Raw genomic sequence first — 17,946 nt, 5'->3', positions numbered from 1 at the left:
CTCAAAATTTGGCCGATCTGACTTTATACTGTTAATAAACAATAAACTTCAAGGAAAAACCAACTCTTTGTTTGCAAATGTATGCTTCTTTTTCAGTTTTATACATTGCTGGTTTTTAATTTCAATTAAAATTGTATATAATTAAAAAAAATTAATCGTCTTTTGCTCACCTGAAAAGTTGCCATTTTTGAGATACGTGTTGTTAGAACTTAGCCATCGCATTGCTTCATCATCGCCTGCTCCACCGCCATGCTCCTTAGCAAGAACCCATGAATATCTTCACGAAAAAGGTGGATCTTCTTTCTCTGCAGCTAAATTTTTCGTTCGGGGTCGCTGTTCCTATCTAGTCGCCCCCAAGCCACTCCATCCTGGGCATCAGTCAAAACCCTTCTCCCTCAAATCATTTTCGACACAATTCCTTCATCTTCTCTTTGGTCTTGCCTTCATTCTCTTCCCTTCTGCTTAAAAAGTTTGAACTCTGTTCCTCACATGCTCCTCAACCCTTCTTAAAACATGTCCCAACCATTGCATCCTACCCTCTTGCACCTTCCTTGAGATTATGAAAAAGGAGGATAATTTTAGTATTTTAGCGTATTCACACCGTTGAAAGCTAGATAATTTCACTTATTTTATCAATTATTAATTAATTCTTTGTAGCGGGTGCAACTTGATCTTGATCGTAGGCATGGAAGAAATAAAAACTTGGTTATTTCCACATGATGATTTATTGTGACCGACCACAGTTCCGTTACAGCGTAACATTATCAAGGTAATCATTTCGATACCTCCACTGCAAAAACGCTCAACAATCGCCCACCTAATCAAATCCGCTTATCTAGTAGCCCTAAGGCCCCTATTAGCCGAGGCAACCAGACGCACAACCGGTTGCGCGTCCGGTGGAGCTGTAGAGTCGTGGGGCATAGAATAAAATGAGTCCTATTAGCCGAGGCAACCAGACGCGCCACCAGACTTTCCAGTCGCCTGAGCCCCGCAACCGCGCCTTCCACCTTGGGTTGCTTAGGCCCCTATTAGCCGAGGCAACCAGACGCGCCACCGGACTCGCCACCGGTTGCGCGTCTGGTTGCCTCGGCTAATAGGGGCCTAATACTACTATTGTTGGGCGTTTGTGCTGTGAAGGTATCGATTTATTATACGATACAATTATTAATTTGTTTTCCGGAAACAATTACACATTGTATGATAAAGCGATGGTAAAAACACCAGATAAAGAGGAAATTCTTAGTGGAGCGTGTGCTTACGCATTGGGCCAATGTGGTGGAAAGACAGATGAGCGTCGGCATGCGTATTTTAATAGCGACGAGGGTGATTGAGAGATATAGTAGGTACGTTTCCGCTCCCCCGCCTCCTTTCCCGCTCGATAATAAAAGGCAGATTATCCTCTCGAACTGGTGGTGTGTGCCCTCTCTTCTGTATTTCGGATGCCACATGTCGTCTTCTCAACCGTGCACAGTGGTTCCCCGCCAATCAATGGGGGAGGTGGGGGGAGGCGTGCGCTACACAACGCACGCGCGTGTCTCGGTGAAGGCGTTACCGCCACGTGTCCCACCGCACGCGCCCCGACACGACGTCCCCCTCGCCCATTCCCATCATGCACCTCTCACAGTTAGCTCTTCCCCTTAAAAACCCCACATGCTCCACATTCTTTTCCTCATCAATCAGTCGGTCCTTCATCTATGTTCCCATCTCTCTTCCCCTGGACGTAAGTGATAGTGGTGGGACTTGTAGCCTTACTCATCCCTTTTGGAAGAGGGAATTCCACACGACCCCCGACGGTTTTCCTCTAGTATTCCCCGTGGTTAGGTCTCGAGTTACCCCCATTGACGAAAAAATAATCCAGTCTAAATGAAGTTTACCGCGTAAGAAAGTTGGGATTCTAATGACTACTATTAGCCGCATATTGGTTCCATTGCTGGTATATTGGCTCACTGGTGAGTTTGTGAGTCAAATACATTTGTTATAATTGTCCCAATTTTGTCGACCTTTTAAATTTTGGTGCGTAAATAATTAGAACCGGCATCGTCGACCGATTTTTACTGATTCTATTTGCTGCGAAAGAGCCTACAGAGTCAATTATCTAACTTTTAATAATGAAAATGCGCTTGAATAAGGAAGTCACCTCACTGCCACCGAGGCCGCCAAAAAACAACCTTTTTACCTTCCCATCATGCCCTTCGGTAGCCCTTCCACTCAACCTTTTTGTTCAATAACAAATTTGGCAACCCAATTGCTTCAGAAGTTGAGGATGGATATCTTTAAGAGCGATTCGGAGAACATCATATTATGACACCACAACATTTACAGGTTTGACGGAAACGATAGATTAATAGATATATTTTTCCGAACGGTTAGGCAATTGGTAAATTGGTAATTGGTAATATGTTAATTCGTTTTTTCCCGCACGATAACAGACTTTTATAACTGGTAGGCGTAATTTCATCAGAGCATTTCCTTTTCATGTGTAAACAGCTGGTGTCCTAGCAACCCTCACCACACGCCTATTGAGTCGGCTTGCGGAGGAGTATGTATATGTAGATGTGAAACTCCCTCCACCCCACATTCTTTTCCCCATCAATCAGTCCGACAGTCATCCTACGTTCTCTCTTCCCTGGGACATTACGACTAGCGGTGGGAGTCGTAGCTCCACTTCCCCCTTTAAGCAGAGATAATTCCCCACGACTCCCAAAGGTTTTGCTCGCGTATTCCCTATGGATAGGTTTTCACTAACCTCAATTGACTAGCACTACTCCAATTGTCTCAGGACCTTAAGCGTGAGAAAACTGAGGGTCTCATGAAGGCATGAACAGTATTTTGTTTCATATTTTTTACATAACTTTCGGCAATTATAGATACTTATTCCCCGCAATTGGGGCACATAAATTTCAAGTCGAAAGTACTGAATTACAAACTGAGTGAGATATGCGTACATCTGAAGATTAGTGTGAGAAAGTGGAAGTCTTTTAAAATCCTTGAGATGAATTTGGGACAACTTAATCGGCCGCATTATGAGGCAATAATGTGATGAAAATAATCGTTAAATAATCATTGAATGACAAGTGGAAGGAAAGAATGTCCATAGAAAACCCATGGTGAGGCATATAGTGTTGGAGATGAAAGATGCTAAGCAGTAGAACTATCTAAATGTTAAAAAGTCAGCCGATTAGAGGACTGTATGGTAAGCTACGTAAAACAATTCTTGGGATCGTTGATTTTTAATGACGAGGATGATGAAATAATGAAACGAGTATGTCTGACGGATGTTACTCAGTTTACTTTCAGCAACTGAGCCAACTATCTCAGTGATCAAAATTTTGAGAATGAAAATCGCTCTGTAGCGAAAAATGTTCTCCTTTTTTGTAACTTCATATTGCCATGCATTACTTCTGCAATGCCGGAATGATTATCATGTAGGCGGTGGAAGCATTGCATAAAAACTAATTATTACGAAAGTTGTCATTACATTTTTATGATAATCTATTGTCCTAGTTTATAGAAGGTTTTAAATGGCTACCTAACCATTATCTGCAGAAATCCTTGCAGTGATCGCTCCATATTTCATGGCTTCCTACCTTTGCAGTATGCACTCTTTAAAATTTAAAATTTTATACACTCTATTTACAAATTATATACCTTATGCTGCCTACTCAAGCAATGCATGAAATGAAGTCAAAACAGTCACCCACCGAGGTAGTAAATTTCCGTTACGTTCCCTCAGCACCAAACTAAATTCCGCTTGCTTTCGTATGTGCCTTGCCAGTGCATCTGCCGACAGGGCATGCTGTCCAGTCGTAATGGCTTAGATTTTCGATTGCATAGGCGATATTGGTAAGTGTCCGCTAAGATGTTTATTCTCCCTGAGAAAGAAAAATCTTGGTCTTACTTCCCAGCCCTCCACGTGCTTCCCTAACGCCAAAGTCCTTGCGGATGTTTATTCAAGGGATTCATTTGGGAAATGTGGCATTGAAAGAGGCGATATATAACGTTTCCAGATGTCCACTGCCCAATCAAAACAATCAAACAGAGAAAGCTACGTAGAAATTAATCTGAGGGTGAAACTTCAAAACAGGGGTTGTTGAGGTGACTGTTACGCTGTAAATTAACACGTATGACCAAATTTATGAATGCATGAACGATTTTGTTGGACCGGAACGTAGCATGTACTACGACATGTATGTTCGTGTTCATTCACGGGTTCATACATTTAGACTTTAACTCGTAAGTGTTAATGTAGGTACCGTGTAACCAGGCCGTAATGCGCCGAACAATAGCAACAGGGTACTTCAAAGTTCAGAACTTTATATTCGACCCAGTAAAGGCAGATTTCTGGATTATTATTTGCTGTAAATAGCATAATTTTAAATCCTTCTTTTATGCCAAGAGTTATTTCTTAATCCTTTTATTTGGGGTTGGGAAGTTATGGGTTACCATGCCACGCCGTATGGAAAAAAATGTGGAAGAAATGTTAGCCGCTGCTAGGTACCTCACGATTTTTTTAATCTTTGAAACCTGTAAGGAGTATCTATAAAAACAACTTTTACATTGCAAAGAAATGTAGTCTTTCACGAAACAGCGTTTCATACTTTATTTACATTGATATCTTAAACGAAAACAAATATTCTCAATAAATATCGTTATAGTTACTTTGCTAGCAAAAGTTTGGAACTGATAACATCATTTAAAACCCAGCTTTTTTAGAAAAAATGATCATCATTTCAAGATAAAGTGCCGATCACAAAGGACGAATTCAAAGCAGTTCTTCTTCTTGAATAGGACCGTAAGGGACTGAAACGACCTACCAGCAAAACTATTTGAGCCCTTCCCGAAAAATTTACATATTTTTTAAAAGCGGTTGAAGAGGTAGGGAGCAATCGTTTCTTATGATGTTTCCAATTGTTTTGCTTCGTATGTTCATGTTACCACCAGGCCAATGGTCTACTTGTAACAATTTAATGATAATTGTGATATTTATTTACTATCATAACGAAACATAGGGCAATACGGAGGGTGTAATTGGAAGAATAGGTGCACATAGTTGAAGACCTTTCTTAAATTCTTAAGAAAAATTACTGATAGATGGTCAATCTTTTATTATTAGATTATATTTTTACTACGCTTGTCGGAAAAGATGAAGAATTATAGATCTCCTCCCTAGAGCTATTGATGATTTATTAATAATGATTTATACTTCACATCTAAGTCTCGTTGAATTTGTTACCACTAAATATATTAAATAATTAATTGCCTTAGTGTACACAAGGTGTTAAATGACTACCTTGCCCTTATCCACGGAAATCCTTGAAATTATGGGCCTATATTCCATGAATTCTTTCTTTTGCAGTTCTATTCCTTTTTGTTCACTTTGGCAAAATATTATAAAAATGTGAGAGTTTTATTCTCGTTTTCTTTCATATTTCTGTTGAGAATTATAAAGATTTGAAAAAAGTATTCGTGCAATTCGAGCTAGCGGTTAACCTATTATAATAATTTTCATTGTAGTAGCACTTAAAGTAAGCAAATGGTGGTACGAGTGTTATAATTTACTTTTAACGCTTCCTAAATGAGCTGCAGTCTGCGGATCGTTCAAACATAATCATATGTCCATAACTGAGTACTCTGAACTGGCAATAATCGTTGGTTTTCCTAGAACCAAAATAAATTTCATCATTCTCACAATGACTTTCGCATGCAGGCAATCGCATTTATTTTGTAATATTTCATTGCTACACCAATACTTACCAGTTATGGCTTTCATTTTTTTATGTCAATGCTCTCACAATTTTAAGTGTTAACGTTCTCAGAAGGTCTTTGTAATGTAACGCCGGAGTTGAGTGTCACCTGGAATTCAAGTGTCGTGGGATCGGAGAATTGATATAACATGTGCAACGCATCGAGTTTCTTCTTATGAGCCTTTGAGGTGTAAATATCTTTTGTTTTGGAGGAAATTAAATGTGGTAAAAAGGTCTGGTGTTGAGCATGGATCGAAGAAAGCGGTAGTTAGAAAAACAATAAACGGTCCGTCAAACGTGGAGAACCTAGTGCCGCCACTAATATGCACTGGTTGCCAAAGGGAATATTGTACAAGTGCTAGAAAAATCATCAGTGGATGCGTTTTTTTTCATTATATGAATGCGATTTCCTTTTTTTATCACGATAAAAGAAAGTATGGCACGTGAGGAGGTCGCTACAGAGGTAAAAAGTGAGATGGCTGGGTTTCCTTCGAATTCTTTCATTTCACCCATTACAGCGAACTCCCATACTTCGAGTAAAATGTGCTCAGATATACCGCTGATGCGTGTACAAAGTGTCACTTGCTGCTTTGTGGCCCTGAACCCTATATTTAACTACTCACTGAGCCTTTGAACGTTGGGTTAATCTTTCAGTTCGGAGCAATCACGGAAGCCAAGAAAAATTCAAGTATCTTTTGTGTATGTCGTTGTAGTTGCAGTTTCTTGGTTATAAGAATGAAGACGAAATACGAAAATGTCCTTGGAATCTAGCCATCTCTGGGGAAACATGATAATCTAATATTCAGAGTTCAGTTATTACGATGAGTTGTGGGTGAAAAAGGGTTAGGAAAGAATAAAATACTGATGTACGTGCATAAATGAAAGTATACATGAATGCAAATACATTCTAATTATTATTTTAATTACTATTATAAATTCTATAAAAATAGAAGATTTTTAACCTCCGCACATTGTTCCTGAAATGAGCTCCGTAAAAAAATCTCCAAGCTCTTAGTCACTTTAAAAAGTTTTGAATTGAAAGCAAATCACTCGTGGAAAGTACAGTTGTAGGTGGTTAAATAATTTTGTGATGATTGCAAATAACTTAATAAAATATGTTCGTGGTTTCAAACAAACAAAATTTAACGCTCGAGTGAACAATATTTTCTATGCAAATGGGCTCTAAATTCACTTTCTATAGGGTACTCGAGATTTTACTATAAATATATCAATAAGAAACGATACCTCAAGTTTATTTGAAGCAAGTATAAATATCTCGGATGGATTTGCTGAATTTAGCTGGCCCGGTAGTTTCAAAAGTATCGTCGTTATAGAACTTACTAGCAACTTCGGGCGTAGAATTTTGGAATTACTATACGATTTTATTCGTTTCTCTCATTTATTTTTATTTTTATTTTTACAGTTCTAATTTAATCTTAGATTCATTTGTCAATATTTCTCTGCATAAGGTAAAAAACATAAGCTATTGAAAATTAATGAGTAATTTTCGATAAGTCTTGATAAGACTTTTGCGATAATTTATTGGATTATCTTTTTCTATTGTTCACCAAAGGGTTTGAGAGAGTGAAAGTTGCACGGACAATACCGCCAAAACCCTGGGGTCGAACTCATAATAGCCTGAAAATACTCGCGGAATTGCTAGTGTAATATTTTCCCTTGGTTATTACACCAAGAATGAAGTTCGCCATAAAAAATATTTGGCTTAGCAAGGATGCAAAATATTTTTTCATGCCAAACTGCATCCTTTGTGTACATAACTCTGCACCCGTCCGCAAGACTTTGTACTTAGTCGCTTGTTTCTCGCAGAGATTTGTCTGTAGACTAAAACCTACGCGGTGAGGACCCGAATAATATTCAGACATAATTAAGCTTAGTTTTTGACCCCCTCTGACGATGGTGATCATGCGGGATGATCGCCACTCTACGACAGGAGCCTACCGTCAATGCTATATGCAATTTACGCTTTATTGCCACCAATGTGAAGCACCCTTACAAAAACCTACTCGCCCTCCCCGTTGAGCCATGAATGGTAATGCGGAAATGATGGGATACTCTTGAGTGTTATGCGTGAATCCGCAGGGTGCTCCCCGACGGAAAAATCATCCCTGCATTACGACCGAACCCCTACACTCCGCACTACACTTTACACCCACCGACCCTTCCATATGCTAATGGCGGCAAGAGGCAAAGGATAGGAGGGGAAAGTCCGACACCCCTTACCCATGGATACGCCACTCAGGGGCGGATGTGGGAGGGTTAAAATAGGATTCAGGGTTTGCACGAGGGTACATAAGTGAAAGGGGAAGGGATGGGAGGAATAGGGAAGGGTATGGCTTCGCTGCGTGGGGATTTTTGGGGTAGCATATTAATTCCATCCTGATTGGTCGACTTTGGCGTGTTCACGGATATTCGCTCCCTTCCCCTACCCCCAGCCCCTCTCTTTCTGTCCATTGACCGTTGTGACATGCACTGCTGGGGGATGGAAAACCTGCGGGACGGTGACAACTGATTGTGGGTGAGGGAATTGAGTGAGTTTCCGTGGAGATTTCGCCGGTCGCTTTAAGTGCGATGCGCCGGAAAAAGGGCTGGTTTCTCGTGGACCAAATCCCATACTGCGCACCCCTCTCCACGTGATGACACCCTTTCGTTCACGTTCGTGCACACCCTTCCATCCTGTTTAAAATGGCGCATACTTTGGTCCAATCACATGCACACATTTCCACCCTATTGTAACCATTAATATTGAGGTAAATGTTAATGTAACGATTAATGGGATAAAAACAATAAGTCAAGCGGTAATTGACGGTAATTGTTGTAGACGGCGCGGAAGAGAGAAGGGGAGTATTGCAATAAAAGTTGTGGCGTGCGGGTACAACGCTCCTCGCAGATTACACGTTTTCACCCATTCAGGAAAAAACCACACGTAAATCGTGGCTCGTTGCTTTTCATACTGTTTTACATACTATTTTAACCGCTCAAAAAGATTACTACCAACAGTACTGGAATTAGGCTGGCAGCCGCTAGAGACTAGGAGGTTCGAACAATTGAGAATGGATATCTTTAAAACCGACGTGGAGAACATAATATTAGAGCCCTATTATTTATACTTCCAGGTCCGACTGAAGTGATAAATTAAGAGAGATATTTTGCGGGACGGATAGGTATGCGAATTCCTTTTTCCCCCGAACCATAAGGGCTTTAATAAATGCAAGTCGTAATTTCGTTAGAGCATTTGCTTTTTCTAAGCAAATGGCCGGTGTCCTAACACCCCCTTCCACACGCATTTTAGGCGGCTTGCGGTGTAGTACGTAGATGTAGATGAGTCGCACGCACGCACGACTGAAACCGTCAGTGTGAAAGTGTGAATTTGTTTACGTGGATCACTAAGCAGAGAGACGATACGGTTGCCGTGTGGCCCCAGTGGCACTGGACGGCAGCAATACGGCTAAAAATCGTCCCCGTGTTTTAACCTAACAATGTGAAAGGTCTCCTAAACTTCTTCAGTGGACTGATAGAAAAAGGTCCGTACGGTTTTTTCCCGCACGGACGAAAACGTGTAATATGCAAGGAGTGTTAGGTTTAATCGCATTCGTACTTTTCCATCCTAATTAAAAAAATAACGCTGAGATAAATATTAATATAAGGATTAATGGGAGAAAACAACGAGTCAAGTAATAATGAACGATAATTGTTGTAGACTGCGCGGAAGAGAAAAGGGGGGTGTTGTAATAAAAGTTGTGGCTTACGGGAAAGTGTCGTCGCTACCGAGGATTTTCTCCGGAGAACTGAAAAAAGTGTTTATAAATGGTATTAAGCACGTTTGTAAAGTTTACAAGGAAATTGACACGTTACACTATCCATTACGACTTGGCCAATTTAATGGGAGTTGCCCGTTATTATACCCAGGCTCCACTACACTTGCAAGAAAGTGACCCTGCTATTAGCCTCTCGTATAAAATACATATGCCAAATTGAATGTTAATGAGCTGCCAATTTTGAGAGCGTATCCACCATTGCCAAAATGCTGAGGTTGTAAACATTACTTGTTTCTAGAAAGGAGTTATCGGTGGAGGCGGGGTATCATTGGATCCTAACCCAGTGGTCGGCGGTTCGAATACCGCCTGGGTAGGTAGGTCTTGGAAATCACCACACAGGGCTTTGAAATTTGTGTTCGTCCACAAGTTAAAGGTAAGAGAGGACTCCATAGACTAAATTTTGCTTGGAAAATAAAGTCTCATTCATTACACGAATACTTAATTTTAGGTCTATTTTCCTACCGCTTATGGTAATCTGAGGAGGTGCAGAGAATATAATGCAGGAGCAGGATGCATGGAAATGTATGAAGACGTTTAGATAAACGATTCACTTCCTCTTGACTGGTATTATATTTCTTCTTTTCCACAACGAATCTCTTTTTGTAGATTACAATCTTGTAAATTTCAGGGTCAAGAGAAAAGATCGTTATCAAAATGTCCTTACACTTCAAGCATATAATTTTGACGTTTGAGAATGTGCTGTTGTTTATTATAAATTTTATGTGGCGGGAAAATGTTGAATAGAATCAATCTGGCCTGAAAACTTTACGATGCAACCTTTAGGTTAAAAAAAAGTAATGCATCACGAAAAAACTCCGTTAGAGCAGTCTTAAGAGGGCGAAGTAGCTCTGCTTTTTCACTTTTTCTTCTCACAGCACTCTCGATAAATGCTTCTGATAGGCTCTGACACAAATATTGCGTAAGCGTCCCCCACGTTAGGTTTGATTTTATCGTAACCCCCAGATATTTTACTTCATTCGTGGCCTTAAGCTTAACTTCATACACATAGGGATAGTTTGGCGTCGGGCTTAAGACACATGTCGTGCTCTCTCTGAGAATTGTTCCTACCATTTTCTTTTGGTTATAAAAGTTGCATATTTGTTTTTATCTGGAATTTTGCATGACTTATGACCATAACTGTAAGTGTACTGAATAAATATTGGTCGATTTTGGCCTAACTCATACAAAATTCCATATAAAAATAAACACGCAACATTTGTAACCAAAAAAAGGCTAGGACAAAGTATTAGCGAGTGCACAGCATACAAAGAAATAAATGAAAATATTTATTATTTATTTATTAAAATAATTATTAGTTTATTTGTAAACAAATATTTATTTATCCATATATTTATTTGTTCCTTGTCTTCTTTATTTGTTTTAAAGCCCCTCCATCCTCTGCACCCTTTGCGAATGAGCCTGTTTTCTATTTATCCTTCCTCTAGCCCGAGATGAGGAAGGTTATGCTTTGTGAGCTGTTATTTCCACTTTTTATTTTTCAAACCTTGTGAATGTTGTTTACTATTCCGGAGAAGTTGTTCGCTGGATGAAAATTTCCGGCTGGTTCCCTACCTGCCCTTCTCTCCCTCCCTACTTCCCCCTCCCCAATTCCCACCCCCGTTACCCCCTCCCACCTGTCTCTCCCTCCTCCTCCCTCCCTTCGCTTCTGGCTTCGGTGAATAAACCCGGCGGAAAAATGTTGCGTTCCTCTCAATCCAAAACGCACGCCGATGCCCCCGTCATGGGCTAACTTCATTATGTATATTAATACGCACGTCGGTCCAAAAAAGAGCCTCCCCGGGTTCCCGTGTTATATTCTTCTTTTTTTTTTATTTTTGTTTTTTTTTCCGTTTTTTTTAATCATCGACCTCCCGCCTCATTCCGAAACTAGCCCCGCGGGCAGCGAGAGACAGTTGCCGTTCTGCTACGCGTTCTTCTCTTTTTTTCGATGTGTTTTTGTTTTTTTTTCTTCCAGCGATTTCATTGGGTTTTCGCCGGGCTCGCGGAGTGAATTGGTTGCCGTCCGGCAGGAGGGTCTGTAATCGGCAACGTAGCTTTTGCGAGGTGGATTGAAGTGGTTATTTGCTCCCATCTAAGCAATGAACATCTTTCATTCCGAGCTTTTGTCGATTGCGAATATCCTGCTTTCCTTCCGGGTGCTCGCAGATGGACTTTATTTGATACCTGACTCGATAGAAACGTTGGGTTACGTTTTACTTAGCTTAGTCTCAAAGTGAATACTTCATTTTCATGAGCCTGGAGTGAGATTAGATCTAAATAAAGTCTTCTCTTTTTCAATTGAATGCCATAAACCTCTGTACTTCTTAAAAATTTAACGGCCGATTAGTACTTGGCATGCATAGTACCAATGCATATAGTTGACTAAGATCTAACAACACGTATTTCAAAATTTGCCCGGTCTGAGTTGATAGTGCTAATGCTGTTAATAAAAAATAAAATCAAGCAAAAAACAACTCTTTGTTTGCACATGTTTACTTCTTTTTCATCTTTATCTATTTTTGGTTTTTAATTTCAATTAAAATAACACACAATAAAAAAAATCTTTTTTTTGCTCTCCTGAGAAGTTGCTATTTTTGAGAAACGTGTTGTTAGAACTTAGCCATCGATATGTTCTATTTATTTGCGTTCAGCAAATCATTCGCATAAATATACCCGTTAGTTTGACTTTGAGTGATGGCAGGTAGCAGAATTATCTACCCCATATGCAAAATTTCCATATAAATTAATATCCTTCCCCGCTTTAATTCCTCATTTGTCCCTCCTCCCCACATCTCAACTGGAAAGCTCTTCCACCTCTTACCTTGTCCTTCTTCCCACATATTTTAGTCTACTCATTGAAAGCATTATTTTTAAGCGTTTCAGTAAAAATAACAAAACTGATATTTACTCACGCGAGATTACATATCATTTAGCCAATGATAATCGGCAAATATTGCAGGAAAGAAACAATTCCCCACAACATATGGTTAAACAATATTGAAGTAGTGCGAGATTTTGCATCAATTGATTGCATGGAAGTGCGAATATCCCACGTATCAAGCGCAAATAACAAATGTGTAGTTACACGCGTTCTCTAGTTGAATTTTAAGTTAAGAGCGACACCTGAGCTGGTACAGCGTACATCTACCAGTGTCATTATGAAGCAAAGATAGGAAGCGATCATATTTTTGTATAAGAATTTGAAAATCCACCTTTCTCTGCCATCATGTTATTGTAATCAGGTCTACTATTTGTGGAATATGTCTGTGTCTTTAACAAAAAATATATAAATGATCATAAAATAATCAGTCCATTTGTAATTGTTACAACTGGGATATAAATGGCCAGTCAGTCGTTCATGAAAGAACATAATTGGTGTACCTTTGCGAAAACCTCTACTCCAGAATAGGAAATGGTTTTGTGATAAAAAATAATGAAGAGTTGAGCATTTAAAATCTTAAAACTGCGGCTGAAATGATAGCTCCGGCGTTTAAGTGTTAATTTTTTGCGGTACAACTTCTCAGGACTGATGAAGTAAAATTGCTTCTATACATGGAGCTTCAACGAACTTTGTCTTAAAGCTAGAGTAGAACTTTTACTCGGTGTTTCAATAGTTATTCAAAAATACATTTATTACGCGTCACATTATTTCCCAGCGTAATAAAAAGTATTGAACAGCCTTCATTAAAACTTTCATGCATCGTACCGAGATATTACTAAACGCCTGAAAATCCCTTATGTACAATCCGTCTTGGTGCATTCAACCTTCCACAGGTGCATGTTGAAGTACTTTCACTCACCTTAGTTTAACGAAATAATTTCATTGAACCTCTGAGCAACATCAACGTATTCTTTCCTTACGTTCATACTCTATCAATTCTCACCCACTCATGTCAGTCACGCGACCTGACCCCCTGCTTCGTGAGTGCAACAGTGTATATTCTACCTCACTGAATGTGTCACATGAGACATCGCTCTTAAGAGAATAAAACATTTTGTGACTGTACTACTCCGTTAACTTCAAGAGGAAACTAGCCATATAGCCGAAGATGGACATTCCATTGGAAATTGTGACGCATATTTAAAATATTATTTTGCTTTCTACTCCATTATCCTTTCCTTAAGGTCTAGCAATATTTTTTACCCCCGCTAAAGGTAAAACAATGTCGTAATTTGTTTATGGCTAGAGAATCTATTACAACAAAATGATTTTTTGGATTTATAAAAATATTTACTTGCAAATCTACTGATTGAATAATTTTTCGATGCATGCCGACTATATTATGCCATACTCTCGACATCATTGCTCAAATTCCGAAATCAAGTGATACCAATGTTGAATTACGTACCTTTGTTTAAGAGTCTCATTTAAGCTTATGTTTTCGTAGTAAGTCTTGTTAATGGCATTTTTGTGTAACATACAGTTCTAACAAATTTAACAACTGTAACATTAATAGCGCTGTTTTAATGTTGTGAGAAATATTTTCTTGCTTTCGTAAAAATGCACTTAGCGACGTAGAAAAGCTTTATCGCCAGATGCATCCTGGTCTCATGGTAATATTAAAAAAATAACAATTAAACTAAGCTGGAGTGTGGTCTGGGCGAATTAATGAAAAATAAATAACAAAAAAACTTTTAATCGAAGTCAAATGCAAAACAAATAGATAGAGTTTCTGAGGATATATCTCTTTATTTGATATTAGAATGCTGTAAAAAATAGGTATCTAGGATCAGATTATTAGTGACTAATGACGAATCGTGTTATAGTCATATACATAAGATGGTGTTATAGTTATTTTGTAATGATTTCTATTTACTTGTCTCCAGTGAAAGCTGCGCCTTTCCTTCCTACTTAAAATAAAATTTACTAACAAATAATATTCCATCGAAATTTAGATTTAAATTCCACAGCTTCCCCGCCATTTGATGTCGGACGGAGACGACTTAAACCGTGTGGGAATGGCAGACTTTGGAGAATAATGGTCGGGCGAGGGAAGGCTTGAAGGATGGTCGGGCCGGAGGAATTAATAAACCGGGGTTGAAAATCTGCCGTGATCATATCTTCCTCCTCGAAGCATTCCTCACGTCGGGAGGTTTGGCGATAAAAGGGGAGGTAAGGAGGGGACGAGAAGGAAGGGTTGTATGCACGTATACATATGGGCTTGGGTATGGAAAACCCGCCCCTTGTCGCCCCTTCGCAACCAACCAGCCTACACCCCCTCAACCACTCAATCCTCCCCCCAACCCCCTCTTCCATTCACAACCCTTTGAAACCCCCCTCTTCCCCTTTCCTCCCCTCCTTCCCTGGCTGGCGCTTTGCATCCTCGCCCCTTATAGGCCCAGGCGAAGGGGCGCCTGGGTCATGGCTTGTATTGATCTCCGGCCCAACCCTCCCCTCTTTCTCTTCGATCTTCCCCTCCCTTCCGTGGTGGTCTCCCCCCCCCCCCTCCCTCCCTCCGATAACCTCATCCCGGCATTTCATCCAGACACACACATATCCTGGTCTCCGAGCACGCTCTCTATCTTTCTTTCCTGATCGGTTCCATCCCGTTTTATCTTGAGCTCTACGCCACGAAGCAAAAATAATAATAATATTAAGTTTAAATCCCCTCATCCTATGAATTTCCAGTGTCTGTTTCTTAGTTTTACATAGCTTTTTAATACCTTGTGGCACTATTTTGCATAAAAGCTATGTTCCTGTTGATGTGTTTATTGTTGTACTGGATTGATTTTCAGGACGAATGGAAATTAATTTGCTATTTCAGTCTTAAAAGAACATGTATTCTCCGTAGTAAAGATTCACACACACTGAAAATTATATATATTTTTTAAATCAACAAAACAATAATGTACGTGGTAACACAGAGAAATTAACATTGAAATTGCTTTCACGTATGTATATGCCAACATTTATCTACTTGTTATTTCATTAGTTTTTTAGTTTCATTTTTACGCAAATAACACTAGAGACGTCAGCAGTACATATGCGCCAAGTCATGTTATTGTACATTATTACCTGACTGTTTATGGTGAGGAAGGATGCACCGTAACAGTTACATTTTCGCGTCTTCACCGATGTCATGTATCGTGAGCATCAAAATCACGATTTAGTGAATCATGTACTCGGGAATATAGGTATATTTCTCTGGAGAAATTCCGTTTTGAGTTAACCGACTCGCTCCTACGTGTTTAATGCTTTAAACGTGTTACTATACAAACAGATAACAATGTATTAGTGCTTGTAAAGTTACAAAAGAAATTTAAATTGGTTAGAGAAGGTAAAATTTAAACTTTTATAATAATAAAGTTTTAAATGTAATCAAGGTAATTATGAGTTCTCTGAGCTGCACTATTTCACGTATAAAGCTGATAAATCATCAGTAGCAAATAACATATACTAGACAAAATTTATCAGTTATGAACTCTGATGATTTATTGCTGACATAGGTTTTGATTTGAATTATTAGAATGATAGGATGCTATTGAGTTGAAGTGAAATGTTTCCAACAAAGTGAAATATGTCGAGTGAATAATTTGCAAGTGCGAGTGATAACAAAGTTATTAACACCAAGGATGGAGTTCATCACGTTGAGATATGAAACTATTTTACATCAACAAGAATGGCTTAGACCAAAATGCCACGTGGCTTACCATTTGACATTTTGGGAATGCGGGTTTGAATCCTGGCAATGCCAAACGATTTCGTCCTTTAGTGTAAATAACAGAGTACCAACCAATATAGGTAATAAAACCGGAAAACCTAGTTAAAGTAGAAATTAACCTACGTGATGGAGAATTTACTTAAAGCTTTATAATATAATTATATCTTATTTTAGGGTTCGAAGTGTGCTAATTTCTATTCATTCGCACCCCGGTTATCGACAGCTTAAGAAATTTTCCCCTAATCATGTTTTTTTCCAAAGATGATGCAGGTAAAGATCATACTCAACGTTTAAGTATTTGAGAATTTAAGATACCTAATGATAGTGTTAGGCTTAGAATCCAGAGATTGAAAAGTAGTAAAACGTTAGTAATGATAAAAAAAAACTGTTTAAAGAGAGTCAGCCTGTAAAAAAAGTGTTACTTTGGGGCTCATCGTCCTAAATTCTTTAATTTCCTCGTTTAGCGCAATCATTTATTCTCTAGGAATACATTAATTCATTTAAATGAATAATTTCATTACCTTTGCCAAAGAAGTGTTTTAAGGGCTAGGTTTACCATGCGTGACGGCGTGATGTATCAATTGGTGATGATGTGCTGAAATTAGATGCGCTTCAAATGCCTCGATCACGTACCTAAACGTATACAGCCGTTTAAACATCCAACATTAGCCCAGACCACTAAATTCATACTGCTTGTATTTTACCCTGAGGAGCCCATTCATGAGATGGTTTTCAGCTAGTTGTTCTTGGTAGCACATGTGCAGAACGACTCACCAGCCGTGCAATGATGGTGGTCCACGCAAAGCTCCTCATGACTAATCATGACAAAGTTTTGATATTGGCGTTGCTAGAGCAAAACTTTTCACAGATACGTTTATCTTTTTATGATTTCCTTTTAGAATCCGCTTATTTGAAGCTCGGAGTAAATGGTATGTGGTATTCTCCGTATTGTGAGGACAATAATTAAATTTCATGCGGTATGTAAGCCTCAAAAGGTGATTAAGTTAACATACAATTAGAGAGTTAAAATTGGTTTTTAAATTGTTACCGTTCGAAACTATATTTCTAAAGTAAGATTTTGCTCCTGCAACTCCTGTACTCTTTTCATGATCGAAGTGCAGATGGAAAAGAAAATTAATACGCGTAAAATGAAAATATCCTTCCCTGCCCGGGCATCCTCGGTTGGGATTAATTTATCCCTCCTGGCTTCCATCCGACGCGCGATATGTGGATAACATTCAAAGCGGGCTGGAGTCGCGACTGTAAATGAATTCAAGCCGTTTCCCTTCTCTCTGCGCGACGGTTCGATTTTTGCCGAGTTCGCAATCCACGGAGCGAAAATCCTCCGAAATTCCGAGATCGTGATTGTAAACATCTCGTTACCATAGAGATCGTTGCTAGGCATGCCTTTCGTGCTCTTATTTTGTTTTCAGCGTGCAGCCTATAACCACCGACGCGGTCCTAACGTTATACTGGATAAAATATTTTGAGTTTTATCGATGTTCCTCAATGTAAACTTAATTTACTTCCTTTTTGAATCCACTTATTTGAAGCTTCGAGTAAATGTTGAAGGCCCTGTGGTATCCTCTGAATGATTAGGGCGATAAGTAAATGTTATTTAATGTCTAACTCTAGAAAGATGATTTTTGAAGTTTACTTAGCGGGACTGGTTTAAGACTGGTTTTTAAATTTTTACTGCTATAA

Source organism: Ischnura elegans, chromosome 5 (assembly GCF_921293095.1).
Source record: "Ischnura elegans chromosome 5, ioIscEleg1.1, whole genome shotgun sequence".
Classification (NCBI taxonomy): domain Eukaryota; kingdom Metazoa; phylum Arthropoda; class Insecta; order Odonata; family Coenagrionidae; genus Ischnura; species Ischnura elegans.
This window is presented reverse-complemented; position numbering follows the sequence as displayed.